Raw genomic sequence first — 23,655 nt, forward strand, 5'->3', positions numbered from 1 at the left:
GTTTCCGAAATAACTCTGTTTAAAAAATACACAAAAGCAAAGGATTTAACTATAATTGTTAGAAGTAATAACATTCAGATTTTGTTATATAAAAGTCCAAGATTTAGTGTGCATGTGTAGATACACATTTTAGTTTATCAGAAGTTAAGTCATTGTCCACCTATGTATAACCAACATGCTTCTTAACTTGTATCCCTTTGATATTGAATGGTTACCTCCCCTATAAAAAAATTAAAAACTAATGCTTGCTTAAAAAACCCATATACTAAATTGAAATGATACAAAGAAGATGAACATTACCCCTGCACAAGGATCTTGCAAATTTGTAAAATGTTCCATAATTTTTAAATAATATTAATAATAACGAAGACCAAAAGCAAGAACTTGGGGATGAGAAAACATCATATAGAGAAACAGCTGAAGTATGAGTTTCAACATGAAAAGTGTTCATACCAAAGAATAAACAACAGGTTGAGGGCTCAGAAAAGAGAGAAGGGGGTGGGGGTTAGGGTTCTCCCAACCCATGTGAAGCTCTCTACAGATGTTACTAAGTCATCTGCTTTTAATCTTGGTGTAGGGACCATTGCCTGTCCAGACTCCATAAGGCCAATCCTACAGTTCATCAACTGTGTAAGACACTTACGGTTAGCTGCCAGAAATATTACCTACTGAGTCAGATAAATGTCTGAAAGTTTCAACGTGTCCCCTCTTATTTTCATGGTGAAACTAAAGTGTTCAAGCATGTGAAACCTATTTATTTTTTCCTGACTTCTCCTTCCTATTCTTGCTAGTCCTGCAAAGATACTGCATTTGTTGAAGCCAGTATCATGGACTACCTTGCTATACAGAACAACAGTCATACCATCAATGACTTGATCCCATGCATTCTTGGGCCCACATTTGTCATGGAAATATTTCAGTAGTACTTGTAGGTAGATTTAATACTATCAGCAAAACAAATGCAATTGTATTTCCTTTTTAAAATATGTATATCATGTTCCTCAGATGGTAGCATTCTGCTAACATGTGCAAAAGTTTCAGAACTCTGTATTAATTATGATCCCATCTTACACTGCTATTTGTTATCTTAGGAACACTTTTTGCTCTTTGGCCATGAGGAGAGTCAGAGAAATAGAGAAGAGAAGTGTCTTTTCAGGACAGCTGTACCAAAGTGCCAATTGGTCCATTCCAATTGTCTATAGCGAGAGAAACTTCTCATCAAGCTGTTAATCATTCTTTCCAAAATCCTGCAGAGACCTTGCATGTCTCTGCTCTTGGCCCTTTAAAACATTCCACTCTCTTAACTTTGGCTGGAAAACTTGATATGGAGTGAAAACCATGTTGGGAATATGAAAAGCCCTGCAACTGGCAAATGTTTGACTCAACTAATCAAACTAGATCGTACATCTTCTTCCGATGTTCTTAACCTGGTCTGGAAATGAAATGCCACTATCCAATAGTATCATTCAAGAATACAATACAGTTAAATAAATAAGCACACAGGATATCTAAATTTAAGGAACATAGCCAAACTCTAAAATAGTGTGAATTAAGAAGTTTCCTCCTAAGAAAACCAGAGAAAAGCAGCAAAAAGGAACCTGAAGAAGTCAGCACAGAGGAAACAAAAATCCCTAGAAAAAGCACTGATCTGAGAAACTAAATAACAAGAAAATTCGATGAGATGAAAGACTAGGTTTCTTGGCAAGTTATTTTTTTTAAAAATTAAAAAGAGCATTGCCAGCATTAGAAATGAATGTCACTCTGACAGAAATGAAAAAGACTATAAGGTAGTCTTCTACCAGCAAATTAGAAAGCTTAGAAGAACTTTCTAGAAAGAAAAAAAAAAAAAAAACTTACCACCATTGATTGAAGAAGATTTTTATAACAAAGGAGGATATAAAAAGTCTGACGAGGCCTATAACAGGAAAAGAAGTTAAATTTGGAAGTCCAAGGGTTTACAGGGGCTGGAGATGTGGTTCCATTGGCAAAGTATTTGCCAGCATGAACAAAGCCCTGGATCTGATCCCCAGCATGACAAAAACCAGGCATGATGGGCTATGTCTGTAATCTCAGCACTCAGGGGAAGAGTGCAGGAGGATGGAAGTTCACGGTCTTCCTCAACTACACAATGCATGCAGTGGAGACTAGCATGGTATACACAAGACCCTGCTTCAAAAATAAATTAACAAAAGTAACAATCATGCCACAAAGAAATTTCAGGGCCCATCACATGAATTTTTAATAATGATGTTACCATGGAAACCTTGTGACCTTAAGCATCTCCACATGGCCTACACGAAAACATCTAGGCAAGGCCTGGCTTCATTCTACCCCATCTGCTACTGCAATGCCACATCTGTCCTAGAACAAAGGGAGATATGCCTGTTGAGGAGCAGAGTAAGTCAGTCCTCAGTCCTATTGTGGGTGAAATTGCTGCTGAGAGGCGGTATCTCATTCATCGTCTTAGTTTCTACCTGCTCACTCCCTTAGGACTCAGCTGGAGGCTTCTCTGGAAGCCTGTTTGAATAGCGAAGAGGCCCCCTTCTCCATGGCTGAGTGTGCATTGCCTGTGTTTTCTGTACTATAGCTTGATGTCATCCTGTGGGACTAAGGGGGTGGAGATTAGACATCATATCTGACTTCATTTGGGCTTGTTGTCCTCATATAAAACTAATCTATGGAAATATGTGATAAAACTAATCTATGGAAATATGTGAAAGGTACTTACAGCAGCCACAGTCACACTTGTGACTTTATTACTACAAATTTGTTTGATTTCCATTGGTAAATTCTATAACTATATGAAAAATAAACACTACAAATCCACCCTCAGACAGTACAGGCACTGGAAAGACTTACCAGCTATTCTGAAACCATAGCCGGATGAAGACCCCACAAGAAAACTGCACACCACTGTCACATGCAAAGGTGTGGAACTCTAATAAAACATTGACAAAACAAATGAAACAATATTTGCAAGAGCAGATAATAACAAGACGGACTTACAGGTTCTTGCAAGGAGGCTTTGACGTCCCAGTTCTGCTAATATGACACATTTGTATTAGTTACTTTTCTGTCTTTGTGATAAAACACCATGAGCAAGGCAGCTTATAGTAAAAAAAAAGGGGGGGGGGCAGTTATTTGTATTGGGATTACAGTTTCAGAGAGGATAAGAAACTATCTCCATCACTGGGGATGAATTGATGCAGGAAGCATCATAGCTGGAGCTGGAAGCTGAGAGTTTATATCTTGACCCAGAAGCAGGAAGCACAAACTCTGAGTGGCGTGTAGCTGTTGAAACCTCAAAGCATGTCCCCAGTGATACACCTACTCCCCCAGAAAGACAACACTCTTTAAGCCTCCCCAGACAGCATCACCAGCTAGGGACCAAGTATTCAAATGCACAGGACTGTGGTAGACATTTCAATCAAACCCCCACAATCTTTTATTAGTAGATCAGAAGACAAAATTTACATGATGAACTTTGAAAATATGTTGTGAATTAAGCAGTGAAAATATGGCATGAAATAATGCATAATAATTCCATGGATATGAAATGTCCAGAATTATAGAGACAAAAAAGCCAATCAATGACTAACATGGAATAAGTTTTTCTCACTTTTAAATACTTTTAAGATGTTGTGCAATAAGCAACCCATCATTGTTGTGGGGTTTCTTTTGTTGTTTGGTTTCCATTACCTGTGTGAAAGCAGTCCATTTTACCGCAAATCTATCAATATATCCTTTGAACATCCTTCATTGATCAGGAATCTGATATGGTGTGGATGCTGAATGTCCCCAAAGCTCATGTGTCCTGTTGGCTTGGTCCTATTGGTGTTACCTAGAAATATTGGATCATTTAGGAGGTGCAGCCTTGTAGAAACTCCTTAGATCATTGGTAGCATGCCTCGGAAGGGGACTGCACCTCTCGTCTCTTCTTTGTCTTCTCTCTTTGTTTCCTGGCTGAAGAGTTAAGTGTTTTGTTTCTCTGCATGCTCCCACTGTGAAGTGTCACCCTTACCCAAGGACCAAATCATTGGAGCTACTGACTTTGACCTGGAACTTCCATTTTCATTTTTGAGTTTAATTGCTTCAGGTGCTGCAGTATTAATGGCTCCGTGGATAAACTGATTGGTACAAAAGCATGAAGTCTAGAGTTTGGATGCTCACAACCCACAAAAAGGTGATCAGGAATATTTATGTGATGCCAGCATGCCTGTGGGGAAATGGCAGTATTTATCTGTGATCCCAGCATGCCTCTAGGGAGGTGGGAGGCAGAGATAGGAGACTCTCTGGAAGCTTGTGAGCCAGCTAGCTTGGAGTACAAGAGGTCCTGACTCAAACAATCAGAAGGTTAGGACATCTCCACATGGCATGCACACACACACACACACACACACACACACGCACGCACGCACGCACGTGTGCGCACACACAGATATGTGCACACACTCACGCACACGTGCACGTGCGCGCGCACACACACACACACACAAATATACACACACCAATTTTTTAAATAGCATATGGATAAAATTCTAAAACATTCCTAGGTTCTTGCATAGTATTTCCCTTAGGTTTCACTAGAAATACGAAGTTCTCATTTTACTTTATGTCAAGAAAAAAATGTTATTGAATCATTACAACCCAAACCATGAGATTCTATTATAATCACACAAAAATACATAACCTAGTCAATGTTCCATCTTTTGTCAAATTGTGGCAAAAAATTAAATCAAGAAATGAAGCCTACTGAAGGCATTTACAATCTGATTGATGAGTAAATTAAACTGTTCAGTCAAAATTTAAATTAGTCATCCTCATAAATCATAGTAAAATAGCAAAACCAAGGACAGTTGTAATTTAGGCTTTGGGCAACTAAATTTGGGGGCTCAAGTCATCTGGGCTATTGCCTAAAGACTTAGCAGCAAACAGAGCATAAGACCAGTCTCATGAACAACCAGAAGGGGGGTAGTAGGGATGGCTGCAACATGAGGTGCTTTGTTAAGACCCATACAGGTTTGAATGGGCAAGGGCTGTGGCTTACAGTGGTCAGGATGCTTTGGATCCTAATCCACTGGATAGCAATACTGGTCATTACAGGTGCTCACACAGGCTCAGATCTTTACCAGAAAGTTCCTGTGTTGAATGTTGGGTTTCAAAGGTAGCCAGAGTGTTAGCTAGGGAATGCCCTCCCCCTCAACACACACACAATGTTACTATTGTTCCCAATGTGCCCTCTAGGTGTTGGGAGAGAAATTTAGAGAGCTTGTTTAAATCCCCCAAAAAATTATTGAGATGGATTCATGTAAAAAAAAAAAAAAAAAAGTTTTACTTATGCTTAAACTATTGAAACAATCCCAGAACACAGCAAAGTGAGTTTTGTTTACTTTAATTGGAAATCCTTTTTGTGTTTTTTCCTCAGTCCTACATCATCTAGCAGCAGAGGTCTGAGGTGTGCTTTTCTGTGTTAGTGATTAAAACCGAAACCTACAAAGCAGTCATAAAACTTTCAACATTCATCAATCTTTAAATTTAATAAACTTTCTAGGCTCTTTCACCATGGCTGGAATAACAATGCGTGATTGAAATGTACGAAATGGGCCATGAACGGAAACATCGAGTTTGGAGAATAGCTAAGACCAACACAGAAGAGTCCAGGAGAACGCTCAGGGGAGTTGCTGAAAAGCCCAGTCCTACTGACCAAAATCAATACCCTCCACCTACCCACACGTGAGAGATCTGTAAGTCATTCCCGCCCACATGGCCCACACATTAACAGCATGAGGTTCTGAGGGATCCAAATCTCTTGCTGTTTTCATTCTTTATACCCTGTAGATACAGGAGTATGAGGGAGATTAACTATACTCCCTTTGGTATTCGAAAAGTGAAATGCAAGTATTAATACTAGCCTTTCTGTGATAACATACCTACATTGGAATTCAAAATTACTTTCACCCACCTTCTTATTTCTTTCTATCCATGTAGCATTCTCCACAGAAAGAAAGTAGAGATGTTTTGTCCACAGTGAGACGGTCTAGAGAAATCTTTTTCTGCCTGGAGACAAATTTGAGGATGAGGAATGTTTGAAGGGTGACTGAACGGTTTTGAGTGGCAACAGGTTCAAATAAATAATACAAGAGTGCAAAGAACGGAAGAAAAACTATGAAAGTGCATGGATTTGCATATGTTAATGAACCTGCTCATATAGAATCTACTGAGATAATGCAAATGCTTTTACAGAAGATATAACTTAAGCCTGCTTACAAGAAACAGCAGCACAGATGGAAAATGATTTTGAAATTAAAAAAAAAAAAAAAAAAAAAAAAAACGAGATTGGGGGACAGGAATTAAATGCTCCTCAAACTTCCTAAGTTTACAATGCTTGTATTTTATATGGCCAAAGACAACAGTTTCATCAAAAAAAATTTAAATCAAGGTACTATTATAGTGTTGTAGACACTCTACTAAAACTATTACCAAATAACCTACGATCTGCACAAATATGCATTCACAAAATATTAACTTTTAGATGAAAATTTCAATAGTAAATTGAGAAATGACTGAAACATTCAACTCGTTGCTAGTGAAGTTATTGATTTCAATAAAATAGGATAGTAGGCATCTGTTAACATATTGGTCATGTTTAAATTAGGGTTTTTATTGCAGCAAAGAGACACCATGACCATGGCAACTCTTGTAAAGAAAACATTTAATTGGGGTGGCTCACTTATACTTTCAGATGTTCGTTGTCATCATGAAAAGGAGCACGGCAGCGTGCTGGAGCTGGGAGTGAAACATTTTGCAGGCAACAGGAAGTCAACTGACAGTTCACACGGAAGCAAAAGAGATCTCGAAGCCCACCCCCATAGTGACACACTTCCTCCAACAAGGCCACACCTTCTAATAGTACCACTCCCTTTGGGGTCCATTTTCTTTCAAACCACCACAGTTCACCAGGTTTTTATTATCATGGGAAAATGTCCGTGAAATCTTAGACCAGAGAATGAACATAAAACAGAACAATTTGTAAGGCAACTGAGCTGTTATTCCAGAGAAAGTGGGAGCCGTGTTTTCTTTTTCTCCTGAGAGAAATGGGGTTGAAAAGAAGAGGGGCAGTGGGTTAGGAGAGAAAGCAACAGAGCCTGGGTAAATCCCTCAGAAACAGATTTGAAGAGTAAGAATCCTTACTATTAGGGCTGCAGAGATGGCTCAGTGGGTAAAGCCCTTGCCATGTAAGTATGGGAACACATCAAGTGGGAGGGAAGGGTAACAGTGTCTGGAATCTCAGCACTTCCATCGAAAGATTGGAGGCAGGAGAATTCTGTTAGCTTAAGGGTCAGGTCATTTGCTATATGCAGAAATAACAAAAAAAAGAAACCTTGCCTCAAGCAAGGCAGGAAGTGAGCACCAACACTCAGGGTTGTCCTCTAATTTCCACATGTGCACCATGATCCATGTACATGCACACACACACACACACACTGTACACACTCTCACACACAAACAAAACGTAACCATTTATACTTCTTAATAGTCAGTTTTTAGGATCATATGTGCCAAATAAACATTTTTGCTTCTTTTGAACTTTTTTAAAGGTGATCTAAATAGGGCAGCAGGTAGTGTGGGTGCAGTGGGGGAGGGGTATTGGAGATGGAAGCATGGTCAGCAGAATGAAAAGGAAATCCATGTGTAGGTGTGTTGAACACACATTAGAAACTGTTGGAAAGACAAATACAGTATATCACTCAAATGGTAAACCTTTTGTTGGTAAAAAATAAACCATACAAAGTATTTACTGAACAAGGTCCTCTATGCTGTGGGCAAAGCACCCAGCAGAACATAAAATAACAAAAGTTTGATTTGGCTCATGGTTCTGGAGGTTTCAGACTATGATCAGCTTGTTCCACTGCTGGACCTATGTTGGGGCAGAGCAGGAGGCTACTGACCTCATGGGAGCCAGGAAGCAGACAGAGAGAAGAGGACAGGGACAGACATGCTCTCTAAAGGCACGTTCCTAGTGACCCACTTTCTCCAATCCAGCCTCAGCTACCCCAGTTTCTACCACCTACCAAAAGCCCATTTAGTTATGAATGTGTCAGTGGGTTAGTCTATCATTAGGAGAGCACTCAGATCCAGTCTTGTCTCAGAAGCCCACCTCTCAATGGTGTCATCATATGGTGGCAAGCCTGTGATGCATGAATCTTTGTGATCATTTTATCTTTAAACCTTGTGACAGATGTTCTGTTGTCTCACTGAGGTCGCAAAGTAAATCTATGACTCCATGTTGGATTTTAGAATTCACATGCATGAAAGCCTGTAGGAGGTGGTCAAGCGCTTGGGAAGTGGATTCTATTGGAATGAAGTTACACCATCCTTATCAGAGGTGTTCCTTAATGGGAGTGTCAGATTCCGACTCCTCCCTCTCTTCTTCTTTGCTTCCAGGATGCCATGACATAGCCATATGTGTTGTCCTATCTGTTGCCCACCATGACAGACCCCAAATCAACAAAGCCAAATAAACCCGTCCTCTTTTTAAGCTGTTTCTTTCAGCTATTTTGTCATGGATATGAAAACCGAATAGCTCATGAAAGATGATATGGCATCACCACTTTAAACATGATAAGTAACTTACTGAATGTTCTTTTAGGTGGAGTTGAGATCAAGATCTGGGTAGTCAAACTCCAGGCTACAAACACGGCAGTGTAAGGGCTTATCGTGTACCTGACTCTGTGTGGATTAGCCCTAGAATCTGCACAACTTGTAGCATAGGTCTGATATTATTTATATTCACAGGGTGTACAAGGAAATCAGCCTTCTTTTTTTTTTTTTTTTAGTTTTTTTATTTTGTTTTGTTTTGTTTTTCGAGACAGGGTTTCTCTGTGTAGCTTTGTGCCTTTCCTGGAACTCACTTGGTAGCCCAGGCTGGCCTCAAACTCACAGAGATCTGCCTGCCTCTGCCTCCCAAGTGCTGGGATTAAAGGTGTGCACCACCACCGCCCGGCGGAAATCACCCTTCTTACATAAACCTCTGTGAAAGGCCCTCACAGACTCACACAGAAGTATTCCACAATCTGAGTTCATTCTAAATCCAGCCAAATGAGCAGCAAAAATGATTGCCTATTACAGTCTTGGTTTAAATTCTGTCATAATCTATTGTGATGAGAGTTTGTTTAATCCTCCCATTGGAATATAAAAATTAAATGCCACAAGCAAAAGATATACTATCACATATCTGTGTATTACATATAATACTATAGTTATTCATTCATACATAGGACATTGTATAATAACCAGATCTAGTGTTGACATGATGAAAAATGTTAATTAAATGTAAGGCAGGATGTGCATTTCAATGTATCAAAATCTTTTATAGATGCTCTCACAGGCTTTGTGACTCACATATATGTTCATAATTCATGGTCACTATTAATATTTACAGAGCAAGTGGTTCCAAATGATTTTAATGTTGGTTGATGTAAAGATTATGAAGGCAACATGCAATACTTTGGTGGAGTTCCTGGAAAATAACAGAAAAGGAGAGGAAGTCAAAGAAATATAGAAAGGGCTGTGTTCTTACCAAGCCAATGTCTGAGTGCCTGGCAGTTCCTACAGGCTTCATTTCAGATGGCAACAGCGCCCTCTGGTGAACAACACGTTTATTTTACAACTCTCCAGAGCAATACAGGTGAGATACTCTATGGGCACAGAGGTAGGTTTAGGAGTAAACAGCTCAACACAATACTGCACAGCACTGGTTAGAGACAGCAGCTCCCTACTGTTCCTTCTAAAGGAATGTTCCTTCCTAAAGAAGGGATCTTGGATTACTGGCAATAAGTAAATGATAAAAGGGGAGAGTGGCATGCTTAACCAGACTTGGACATTGCAAACTGCATCAAATACATATATACTACATATATACATACATACACACACACACACACACACACACATATACATATATATATATATATGTATATATATATGTATATGTGTGTGTGTACATATTGCCTTATGGATATGTGCATATTTATATTTTCATAGATGGCTCATTTTCAAATAAGATTATTACAAATTTAGAGATAAAGCTAAATATTAAAAGTAGCCCTGCCAATCTTTCACTCAAGTTAGCATATGCTTGAACCAAACTTACTTCATTTTAGAAGCTGTTTCTATATTAGAGTAATTTTGGAAAAATGCAAATTCTACTTCTATATGTAAACAAGAGTGGGTATATTTGAGGTAAGCAAATTAGGTGTAGAGAATGCTACTTCAAGAGAAAAATTATCTCAGAGTTGTAACTACAAAGTGCTACATATTACTAAAACATTTTTTATTTTCATATGTACATGTTAAATTTTCTGAAGCACACAAATATGTCCATATAACTCTTCTTTGTCCATGTAAGATCTTTACTCCTGTGTCTGATTCCTGGTGGTGTTTTTCACTGGAGATGTCATTCACAAACTAAGTGTACCACAGGACACAGCCATGTGATTCATGGCATCCATCATCTAGTAGTATACTACACAGTTCCATTGTCTTTTCTTTCTTTTCCTAGCCAATGAAAGCTTCATAGTGAAGGTGAACTTCTGCCTGTTCCATGTTTTTCCTCATTGCTGTAATCCTCAGATCTAAAATAATGTTCCCAATAAATGCTTCCTAATAGAGATTGAACAAACAAACCTACTGTGGTTATTATATGCAGCTGGAGTCTTGATTACTCACTATAGTTTTTCCTTTCCTTAACTCTGGTTTGGCTTTCTGGTATCCCTGACCCATTTAATGTGGCAAAAAAAATTACAATGCAGCCTTCCCAGTTTTAACAGGATTGGTAGTTTTATTTCCCAATTTTTGTTTCTCAGATAAGGAAGTTGGCAGAATAAGACCTCTAGTGGTGAACATATTTTCTCTTGTAATCCAACCATCATGTTGTCAGAAGCCCATGGCACTTTGATAGTCTAGCCAGTGTCTAGGATGAAATGCCAGGTCTGTGTGACACAGCTCACATGGACTTCCTGACTGGATCCTCACATGTGTGCCAATCCAGCCAACCTCATGTAGTTAAGAGTTTTTCTGCCTGGCCCACAGTCAGGACAAATCTCTCTCACCTGCCATGCCCATAGACGCTCAGAACCAACCAAGTAAACACACAGAAGCTTACATTGTTTACAAACTGTATGGCTGTGGCAGCCTTCTTGTTATCTGCTTCTATCTTAAATTAACCCATTTCTATTAATCTATACCTTGCCACATGGCTTGTGGCTCACCATTACCTTACATCTTCCTTGTCATGGTGGCAGTTGGCAGCATATCTCTCTCTACCCAGCCTTCCACTTCCCAGAATTCTCTTCTTTCTTGTCCCACCTTTACTTCCTGCCTGGCCACTGGCCAAACAGCATTTTATTTATACAGAGCGATATCCACAGCACTTCCCCTTTTCTTTTTTTTTTTTAAAGGAAGGTTTTAACTTTTACATAGTAAAATTACATATAACAAAGCAATTATCAAGCAAGAATTACAGTTATAATATTAAAGAAGATATCCTATCTATCTTATATTTGTGAGTCTAAGGTTTTATATCTAACTTATCTTTTATCATAATTGAGGAAATTATCACTATCTAGTCTTTAACCACATCAAAGACCTCAGAAGGATATATTATTACCTGAGAACCGGGAGAAGGATGCAAACAACTTTCAGGAGTCTTGTAGGGTAGACAGAGACAGCTGGCAGCCTGGACAGTCACCTAATATTCCTTTGTAAAGTTGGGGCATTTGTCTTCAGCCCACAGGGCTAGAGTCTCTTGGTCACTTTTTTTAGTGTCCTGTAGAATGTCTGGCAGTTTCCTCTGCAAAGCAGGAACCTAAAGGACCATTTTGTCAAGCAAAGTTCAGTGGTCACCTTTCTATGGGTCCTGTATGTCCAGTTGATCAAGCAGTCCAGGCAAGAACAGTTTCTTGACCAAATGGCTATTTTTGCCTAGGTGAAGATAAACTCCATATGAAGTGTCTTCAATGCCCATCCTCCTCTCTGAAATAAATCCGGTGCTGCCAGGAGCAGACATGTCTCACTGTCCAGAAAGTCTAAATTTTAAAAATATTTTAAATGCCATATTCTGTAGGTCTTTGAAGTATTTGAAGATTACCTATCTATCTGAAATATCTCTGTGTATACCTAGAAGACTTAACTAACATGACTACGAGTATGATTATCATAGATGACTAATTATTAATCTATTTTTAATTATCCATTATAATTTTAAATGAGCGATACAAACATAATACCTTAAACACAAGTAGAAATATACATATAGTATAACAAAATTAACTTTAAGTTTGTATCAATAGACTAAAATCTATACCAATGTAAAACATTTTAAACAAGTTGTTGCTCTTTAGAAGTAAGTTCCTTAATCTGCCCTTTCATCCTATTATATCTATATCATATCCTCTTTTCTTCTTTAGAAAGAGATCATATTTATAATCAACCTGCTTTAAATAAAAATATTGGTTTTTCTCTGTCCCACACCAGAGGGCTTTTTTGATTTGGGACACAAGAATGTCTTAACCTTTTCTTTTAGCACTATGTTTGGGTTTAGAGAAGGAGTGAGCCAATTTCATCTCCAAAGCCAGCTTGATAATTTTGGGAATGTGGGCGTAGTTTTTCTTACTACTTCCTGCTGGAGGGGGGTGCTGTATCTTATGGGGACACAAAGAAAATTTTAGGATTATGGAGCAGTCCATGAGGGTGAACCTCTGAGCCAGTTGCCTTGAAACCATTCTGGATGTTGGATTATCTGGGCCATGGTGTCATCGGAGACCTTTCAGGTGGTCTTGGCTGATCAAACCTGATGTATCTTAATGTGGAACAAATCCACAGCCTCCGGCTTTCTGTGGAAACAAAAGCAGAGACTCTTTTCCAAAGCAACGTATCCTTATATCCAAATTTTGAAGTCAAGTTACCTTTAAAATTTACATATTTGTTTAACTCAACAGCTTTTACAATCAAATCTTTTTCTGTAGTTAAAAATCCCAAAGACAACACAAACCAGATTGTCTGTGTAATATCCATCTTTGTAAGACTGAAACACCTCTGTGGCTGCTGGCTCCACCCACCTCAGCTTTCCAACATGGCGGTGGTACAGTTTACTGCCAGCTCTGGGTCTGGAGCCATGTGTACCATCAACTATCAGAAGCAGTTCTATCAAAGCAGTGCATAGCCCAGAAACCTTTTTTTTTTCTGTTTTTTTTTTTTGTTTTGTTTTTTTTTTAACTAGCAAAGGCTAAATCCACCATGAAGCAGAGTAAAGTGCCGCTTGTAGACACTGCAAGTCAGATGCACAGGCCAGGAACCCGCCATAGTAGCTCAAACCAGCAGGCTGCCGCTAACTTGGGAGAGACAACTAGGAAGCTGTTTTTAGCTCTGTTTTAGAATCTTTTTTCTCAGGTTTTAGGTGGAAATTCTTGCCCTACATTGGGGGCCATTTGTAGTTAAGAGTTTTTTCTGCCTGGCCCACAGTCAGGACAAATCTCTCTCACCCGCCAGGCCCGTAGATGCTCAGAACCAACCAAGTACACACAGAAGCTTACATTGTTTACAAACTGTATGGCTGTGAACAGGCTTCTTGTAATCTACTTCTATCTTAAATTAACCCATTTCTATTAATCTATACTTTGCCACATGGCTTGTGGCTCACCATTACCTTACAACCTCATGTGGAGCTAGCTGAAGAGCTGCCTAATTCCCAGGCAAAGAAAAAGGTTGCTGTTATGCACAGGTAGTTTCTTACAACAATAACAGATTATCAAACCTATAACCTGTCATACCTGTGCTGTGCTATGGGATGTTCTGTATGTCAAATGCGCTGCTCTGATTGGTTAATAAATAAAACACTGATTGGCCAGTAGCCAGGCAGGAAGTATAGACATGACAAGCAGAGAAGAGAATTTGGGGAAGTGGAAGGCGGAAGAGAGACCTGCCAGCCACCACCATGACAAGCGAGATGTAAGGTACCAGTAAGCCACAAGCCATGTGGCAAAGTATAGATTAATAGAAATGGGTTAATTTAAGATAGAAGAAGTAGATGACAAGAAGCCTGCCATGGCCATACAGTTTATAAGTAATATAAGCATCTGAGTGTTTATTTTATAAGTGGGCTATCAGACTAACAGGGCTTGGCGGGGGCTGGAGAAAAGGTCTCCAGCTGCAGAGCTGGGTGCCATAAAGAACATCAATGGAACATGAAAAGATCAATATAAAAGATTATTCATTAGAAAGGGAGAAGAAAATCATTTATGTGAATATTTCCGTGTGAGCTGATGAGCACCACAAAGAACCAATGAGGACTTGAGGATTTAGAGGAAGGCTGAGTTCAAAGCAAACTTTGGGAAAAAGGTGCTGTTAAGCTGGTAGAGCACGTCTCTAAACACAATTTAGTTGTAGAACTGAAGTCGGGGGCAGGGTTGCTGGAAGAGGCGGAGATGATAGCAGGAGTCCTGGTACCTACCCATCTAACAGAAGAGAGGGTTTTGGAGAGAATAGGCCTGTGTAGAGAAAAGGGGAAGCCAGAGAGGAGTCCCCTGGAAACACATTAGGAAGCTGTGCTGCAGTTGTCCTCCTTCGCAGTCACAAGGAAGACAGAAGCTCTGACACACACTGCACTTGCCACACTCATTATAAACATGGCTTAATCAGTGGAAGTGGATGTTTGTGATTCTAGGTCAGAAATGAGGTCATTCTTCAGTCCCCTTTCCAGAGACCCTCACTGTCAACATTTTCTCCTTCCAGTTCTCTGAGTACAATGGGAGATAGATACACTTCTACTTACTCATTCACTAGCATTATTTTTGTGATAATCCACCTACTGTGTTCATAGTCTGTGAAGATAGGCTTATAGTATTTACACAGGATTTATCATATAAAATATCATTCCTTTGGTAGATATCTTAGTAGAAAATTTTTACACTCATTTCCAATTTAGAAACAGCTCTTTTGTAAATGAACACCAAATGTGAGGTTAACTGCCTCTACTTGGTATAATGTCATTTGCTTCTCTATGAGGCATTTTTGTGTGACTATGACAAAAACACCTGACAAAATTAACTTATAAACTTTTAACTTATAAAGGAAGTGTATTAGTTGGGCTGTGGTGGTGTATGCCTTTAATCCCAACAGTCAGGAGGCAGAGGTAGGTGGATTTCTCTGAGTTTGAGGCCAGCCTGGTCTACAGAGGGAGTTCCAGGACAGCCAGGGCTATACAGAAAAACCCTGTCTCAAAAAAAAAAAAAAAAAAAAAAAAAAAAAAGAGGATTGCTTTGATGCATAGTTCTAAGATCAGCCAGCCTATTGTTGAGGACAGTGCATCATGGTAGCAGTGTGATGGAGCAAAGAAATTACATCATAAGCCAGGAAACAACCCTACTGGGCTTTAACAATTCTTTGAGGCTACAACCTCAATAGCCCATACAGGCTCACTTCCTAAGGTTCTGGAGTATCTCATTACTACCTTGCTGGGGAACCAAGCCTTTATGGACCACATGCACACATTTTTGGACACTCATGAGCCTAAAGACAACATAGCCTACACTGAAGAAGTCCATGAAAAAAGAGTCTTAGGAAATATTTCTATGGTTTGCCATGAATTTGATAAAGACTGTGTGAATGGTACAGCAGAGCTCATATTTCAGAGCAGAATCTATTTCTGAAATGAAGAAGAAAGTATTGTTTTGATGTTCTCATGGTCATGCAAAACCATAAATTATACAGGAGTCTCTTTTGGCTTTGTGAAGTTGAAATCTTTCAGGCAAAAATGTGGCTCTTTTTTCCCTGTCCCAACTTCTTGATTGATTATTTATTTAATATGCAATTACAGCATGTCCAACTTTATAAATAAAACTAAACCTTTTTGGAACATAGAAGGCAATTTGTACAAAAGTGAATGAAAAGATGAATTAAATGAACATTATTTCAGCTCCTTAAGAATAACCATATAAACAGAGCCAGGAGTAGTGGTCCACACCAGCAACCCCAGCGCTTGTGAGGAGGAGAGAGGAAGATCAGGAGTCCAAGGTCATCATCAGCTACATAGTGAGATCAATGTCACGACAGGCTGGGTTATATGAGATCTGTCTCACAAAGTAAAACTTTAAATAAAGAATAATTCTATAAAACAGAGTAGAAGGGATGGTAAAATGCTTCTGTAAGTAAAAGACAAAGTAAAACGACCCTGACAGCCTGAATTTGATCCCTGGGACCCACATGGTTGAAGAGAGAACTGGCTTCTTCTTCAAGTTGTCCTCTAACTTTTACAAGTGCACCACCCACACGTGTGTATGTATACACACACACACACACACACACACACACACACACACACGTGTAATTTTAAAATTAAAACAAAATAGCAACAACATATGCTAAATAAAACAAAAATGATTGAGCCAGACCCTTATTTTCTTCACAAATGGATACATATGATAGAATAGTTAGTAATGTAAAAAGTACATATTTACTCAAGAGTAAATCCAAGAAAACATACTTACTTCCGGTGATATAGCCAGAGAAGAACATGAGACTTCAAGAACTCCTTGAGTAGAGAAAGAATGGTTGATGATTTAAGAATGGTTGATGATTTAAGGAAGGCAGTGGTGCCTGTAGAGTCCTCACAGGAGAACACTGAGAAGCAGGGAGGGTGGCCGCTGAACAGAGCTCCACAGATGTTCATGTTCAATCAAACAGAGGACAACAGGACTTCACAGCTTGGATTTCATCAAAGACGTGGTGGGCCTTGGAGCGGAATGCACAATACAGTGAAGCTTTCGCACACTTCTAAAAACAGTGCTTCTCAAGCCCATGCGGCTTCCTGAAAAAACAACAACGTTTTTCTGTGAAAACATTAGCGGCTATTTTTTTAAGAGGGTAGATCAGTCATCTCAACGTTTCTAGTCATCTTTCTGTGTAGAGCTGAAGAAAGTTTTAGCGCTAAGTGACTAATTGCAGAGTGGAGATGTTTTGGCAAGATCTGCTTCAACAGTTTTAGTCAGTGAGAGTTACATGCAAAAGCTGTTTGTAAATCTTCCGAAGTGTGAAAGGGAGAAAGAAGGGAAGCTGTTATGGGAGTAGAGTTCTTCAAGTTTTAAGGGTAAAAACACAGAATGCCACACATTTTTCCAGAAGGCAAGATATTCAATTCAGGAAAACCCTCCAAATTAATATACATAAGTCCTTTTCCTGAAACTACCTAGTGATAACCAGAGATGTTGAAAGCTTATGTGTAATAGTTAATGCATCTAAAATTGATGAAAGAGGAAAAAGGAAAGAGATTGTAAATGTTGAGTGGTATTTTTCCATCAGATCCATGTGAAACAATGCAGAGAACAGAGCTTTGGGGACCAGATGCTCCATTTCAGTCCTTACCTCACAGATCCAGGAAAGGTACAAAGCTAATCTACGTGCATGTACTTTTGCACCCCCAACAACACATCAACAAGAAATCAGAAATTTTGTTAATTTCAGACATGATAGAGCACATATCATCCTAATCAGAATCTGGATATAGGTAATTCCAAGTCAACATGCTTTCCATTTCACAAAATTAGTGGGATAGTAAAGAGACTCTGAACGGACTTAATACTTCATCATGACATAGTTAGTTTCAGACATTAGCAAAAACCTTGAGTCTCCTGAATCAGAGAACAGTCAGTATCCCATCATTGCTTTCAGAACTACAGTGGCACCATGTTTGAATCAACTGGTCTCATTCCATCTAATCCTGGGGACAATGATGGTAGAAGGACCTATGGAAATGTTGGATGTAATGGGTTGCATCACAGTTCATAAGCCACAAGACATCTAAAGTTATAAAGGATGGTGATAGACAAAAGGGCCATCTGTAATCCAAAAAGAAACTGTTTTATTATCCTGATCAGGAAACAAAGCTGACCTCTACCACTGGCATACTACTCATCAAAGCTATTAAAACTGACTGAAAATGCAAACATCCTTCTATAGTTAGCTGGAAAACAGCTGCAGTTGTTGTATAGAAATGTCACAAAGAACTGCCCTGCTAGTCAGTATATCCCAGCAAAAGCATGAATCAAAGAGGTTCTGTGATTCTAAACAGAAGTACAAAGATCTGTGGCTATATTGGACTTGGTATGTATGGGTATGTCCACACACATGAGCTTGCACACACTGATGTATCAAAGTGATTCAAAATCAAGTACTTAGGGGCAACTGTCTAAGAATCAGCCAGTTTCCAGTGAGACACAAGGCTGAAATGAAAACACGACTTTGGGGAAAGGATTTAGGGAATATGGGATATAAGGGCTCTGGCCAAGATGACTATGCCTGGGGAAGAAATTTATAGTGGATTGGTAAATATAAGCAGAAAACTAATTGTGTAAGTTAATGTCACCTGTAAAAATAAGATCCATTCCTTTGACTGAGAACTCATGAAGATAACTTCTCACTCCCTGGCAGTGGCTAATTTGTTTGCTATTCAGGATGGTGACCAACATTCCTTTTGGGACAGGGCTGTGCAGTTTAGCTAGCAAGCTCCCAGAACTCAGATTGCATGTCAAGAGCAACGCTTAGCATGGTGGATTTAGAAGAGCTTAACACACTTCTTTCATAGACTGGGATTGCCTGAAAGCACAGTTAGAGTGTGCTTCTTTACAATTCTTCTTTGTTTTTGAGAATTTCATGCACGAATATAATGAAATGTGATCATATATACCCCCATTTTCCACTCGAACTCCCCCATATTCTCTTACATTCCCTTCCCCAAGCTTCATGTCTTTTTGTTTTTAATAACCCACTAAATTCAGTTATTACTGCATTACTATGGGACCAAATATGGAGCATGGCAAACCTACCAGTGATAATATCTTGAAAAAGAATGATTTTTCCCTCCTCCAACAACTGTCCATTACCAATTTTTCCTCAGCAAAGGATCATGCCTAGAGATCATCTGCCCCATCTGTGCTGGGATTTTTGCAGGCTTGATCTTCTATGAGTCATGTGCAGGCAGCACAGCTGTTGTGAGTTCAGCTTTCAATACCCAGGTCATGACCAGAAGACACAGAGATTCTCCACGTCCCTCAGATCTTACATTCTCTGCCTCCTCTTCCACCATGTTCTCCGAGCCTTGGTGGTGATGTGATTATACATGTTCCATTTAGGGTTGAACATTCAGTCTCTTTTTCTCATGTGCTGTGATTGTTGATGGAAGACAAAGGCAGTTTCAGGGGGTATACAGAGACAGGCAGACTCCGCAAAGATGGCTGTGGTGGTTGGAATAAAAATTGCTCCCATAGACTCATAGATTTGAATGTTTGGTCACCAGGGAGTGGCCCTGTTAGGAGGTGTGACCTTGTCGGAATAGATATGGCCCTGTCTGAGAAAGTGTGTCACTCACTGTGGTCGCCTTTGCGTTTTCAAATGCTCAAGCCAGAACTAGGATCCCTCTCTATTCCTGCTGCCTGTGGATCCAGATTAGAACTTTCAGTGACCTCTCCTGCACCATGTCTGCCTGTGTGCTGCCATGATAATAATAGACTAAACCTCTGAAACTGTAAGTCAGCCTCAATTAAATATTTTCCTTTATAAGAATCGCCATGGTTACAGTGTCTCTGCACAGCAATAGAACACTAACTAAGACAATGGGAGATGATGAACAAAATTGGAGGTGTTTTTCAAAGAGATAGACAATACACCAGTTGAAATTTCAACAGTACACAAAAGAAGAAAAACCTTGCAGCATTCTGTGGGAGCTCAACTGTTGCAATCTTTGCTCAGGCATTGGAAGCTAAATGTCAAGTCACTTATAGAGCAGAGTGAACAGGATAACACAGCCAGAGAAAAATGATTAGAAAAAGGAACTATTGGGTTCTGAAACTCTCAAATTCACAGAGAAAAGGTGGCCTTCTGGTTAATTTGAAAACAAACTTTATTAAACAACTTGATTAAATAAGATTTAATCCAGTTTACAATCAAGGCATCCCCTGGTTGGCATCTATCTCAACACTTGAGGGTTTTGGAAAAGCTATTGGACTCTCATCCTTTTTGCTGAATGTTTAATGTGATGAGTTATCTAAGAGTTGGTCCCAGGCATGGCCTGCAATTGTTTCTTGTAAAAGTGTGATATCTTCCATCATTAACAAAAAAAAAAAATAGTAACCTCATCCATCAGATTACATTGCAGTCATTTCCACAGTAAGAGCTAACTTAATGCAGATAATATCACTAATTAAAAGATTGGGGCACATATTTTTAGCTCTAATAACTTTCTAGAATAACTATAAGAATTAGCTAAAGGGCAGTGATATTCTCATGCTTAATTCAAAGTTTGGAGTACATTAAACTTTTCTCAGTGCTAAAGGAAAGAGACTAATAATGGCTTATTTCCACATTTGCATGAAGTAAAAGACTATTTTCATAGAATTGATCAAAGGAATGAACAGAAATCATTTTCATTTAAGAAACATTACTTTAATCGTGTTTAATAAAGCTTTTCACATAGAAAACATCTACAAAAAATATAAAGGTGATAAAAATCTGCTTCATTTCTTACATATCCCTTTTTTTGGCCTAGGGAGAAAATCCTGAAATTATTTCAATTAAGTACATTAATAGCAGAGAATGGGAAAGGACTTTAAAATTATCCATTGTTCATTACCAAACTTTTAGGGAATTAAAAATACTTTCTAAGCTAGCCATATACATAGATCATAAATGCAATGCTGCCATTTTTTTAAAAATACTTATCAGATGTCGAAAATTCATTCTTTCTTTCTTTTTGTGTTTTGTTTTTGAGACAGGGACTCACTCTGTAGCACAAACTAACCTCAATCTCATGGTCTAACCCAAACTGGACTTGAATTTATGGCAATTCCCCTGCATCAGATTTCCAGAGTACAGGTATGCACTACCATGTTAGGCTGGCAAAATTATTTCTGTAAGACTTTTTAATACCTATTATCACAGTTTTCTCTTCTCTCTATGAAGTGCTAAGCATTAAAAAAAAAAGGTTTTAATCATTTTTATGTAGGGCTATTACAAGGAGTATATATTCACTAAAAGTATAAATAATTAAAGCTCCTTAACTAATAAGTGAAAAGTGATTTTTGCTTTCAAAACTATTTCTTAAAACTTGAGCAGCTAAAAACTGTTCACAGTTCTCAGTATCCATTATTCATTCATAATATAGTTAAGGTGAGAAAGTTAATGTGGCAGATAGAGGAGGTGAAAGTCAACTGGTCTACTGAGAACATTACTGTGCTGCAGAATTCAAACTGGCATGATTATTGATGAATTTATGGTACCAGTAATGGTATAATTTTTTTCTAAGAAAATTAAATCAGGACACATAGAAAAAAAATTTACCACATTTTACAAACAAAAATCATAAAAAACCCACAAACTTGAAAATGATAATATTGAATCAAAAAACCAGCAAAGTAAAAAATAATGCTCGTACATATAGATGAGTATTCTCCAAAAATATTATTGGCTTGGTTTCATGTTGGCCATTTACTGCTAGGCATGAGGCCTGCATTTAAGTATTTATAGCTAGTAAAACACCACTAGAAAAAAAAAATGATTTTTTATTTTCAAGCAGTTGTCAGTGAGAGATAGATTCTTGGTTACTGATGGGATTTCATGGCCACTTACCTCCCTTAACACTGTGGCCCCAACTGGATTGGATATGTGCAGTGTCCATGCTGTCACATTCTCTGTACGTTCACGAGTGTGTCAGTCCTGTTGTGTCTGGAAGACACCGTTTCCTTGGTGTAGTCCATCACCTCTGGCTCTCGCAATCTTTGGGCCTCCTACTCTGAATACTTCCCTAAGCTCTGAGGGGATGGATTTGATGAAAATATCCCATTTATGACTGAGTGTTCCAAGGTCTTTCACTTTCTGCAGACTGTTCAAGTATGTCCGTCTGTATTAGATCTCATCTACCACAGGAGGAAGCTTCTTAGATAATGATTGATCAAAAATACTGATCTATGAATATAGCAGAATGTCATTAGGAGTTGTTTTATTGCTTCATTACTTTAGCAAAATTAGATTATTTGGTTTTCCTCTATGCTATCTAATCTTAGGCTTTTGGCCACTAATGTGAGGTATGAGTTCCATCTTATGGGTTGGGTCATAAATCCAATAAGTTGGTGGTTGCTTACACCCACAACTTAGTGCCACTATTGCATCAGTGTAGCTGGGTTGGTGTTTACCTTTCAATACTAGTCAGTATTTAGTGAAGGCTCTAGGTAGGCACCAGCTCGACTTCTCTGTGATATATACGTGTTGCCTTCAGCAATAGCGCCTTACCATCAATTTGTGGAGAGGAACCAGTAGCGTTGTTCAAGGATTTCTGTAGGGTACCTTTGGTCAACCACTCAACTGATGTAACCCATTTCTGGTACTGAATTTTTTATTTGGTGGTGAGGGGTGTCTAATTGCGGTTTTGTCTCTCCCATTATTTGGTGGCTTTTTTATATATACATAGATAGAAAAGCTTCTACTGTGATAGGATTCCACATGGCCTTTAAATGGTCCTCAGTGTTAGCAGTCCCTCCCTGTATTTCCCATCCTTATGCTACTCTTCCATCCTCCTCTCCTTTAATCCTTCCATTTCAGTCTAAGCCATGTTGCTCTATAACTATATATTTTATTTCCCCTTTCCTGTGAGCACTTGCCCTAGTCCTTCATAACTAAATTCTTTGGTTATATGGATTGTGGTGCACTTATCAAAGACATAACAGCTAATATCTACATATAAGAACATGTATATCATATTTGTGTTTTTAGGTCTGGGTTACCTCACTTTAGGATTATTTTTATAACTCCATACACTTCCCTGAAGGATTCATTATTTCATTAACAGCTGAATCATATTCTGTTATGCAAATGTACCACATTTTTATTATCCATTCATGTTTATGGGCATCTAGACTATTTCCAATTTCTGGCAAATGTGAGTAGAGCACTAATGAACATGGGTGAGCAAGTGTCTTTGTAGGAGGATGTAGAGTCCTTTGGGTATAAGCCCCAGAGTGGTATAGCTAGATCTTGAAGTAAATATAGTCACAGCTTCTGGAGGAGTCACAACATTGGCTTCCATAATCACTGTAGAACTTTTCACTCCCAGCAGCAATGGATGAGTGTTCCTCTTACTCTGCATCCTTGTTAGCATGAGCTGTCATTTGTGTTATTGATCTTGGCCATTCTTGTTGGTATAAGATGAAATCAAAGTAAATTGATGGGTAATTTTCTGGTGACTAAAAATATTGAACATTTCTTTAAGTGTTTATCAGCCATTTGTGTTTCATCTTTAGAGAACTCTCTGTTCAGATCTGTACCTATTTCTTTACTTGGGTTATTTGTTTTCTTGATGCCCAGGGTTTTGGCAGGGGTTTTTTGTTTTATTTTGTTTTTAGTTTTTGAATTATTTTAGATATTAACCCTCTATCTGATGTATAATTGGTAAAGGAATTTTCCCATTCTGTAGCCTGTAGCTTTGTCCAAATGATAGTGTTCATGGCTATATAAAAGCTTTTATGCTTCATGAAGTCCTGTTTATTAATAATGTTCTTAGTGCCTATGCCATCAATGTCCTGTTCGGAAAGTCTTTTCATGTACTAATGAGTT

The 23,655-nt window shown here is 38.7% G+C and overlaps 1 non-coding gene across 1 annotated transcript; it reads left to right on the forward strand.

Moving 5' to 3' along the window:
* The first annotated feature begins 243 nt into the window (after positions 1-243).
* On the forward strand, positions 244-345 carry LOC118570747. Its single transcript, XR_004943239.1, has one exon. It is a non-coding gene; the product is annotated as a U6 spliceosomal RNA (small nuclear RNA).
* Positions 346-23,655: the final 23,310 nt, after the last annotated feature.

The sequence above is a fragment of the Onychomys torridus genome, chromosome 19 (assembly GCF_903995425.1).
Source record: "Onychomys torridus chromosome 19, mOncTor1.1, whole genome shotgun sequence".
Classification (NCBI taxonomy): Eukaryota; Metazoa; Chordata; class Mammalia; order Rodentia; family Cricetidae; genus Onychomys; species Onychomys torridus.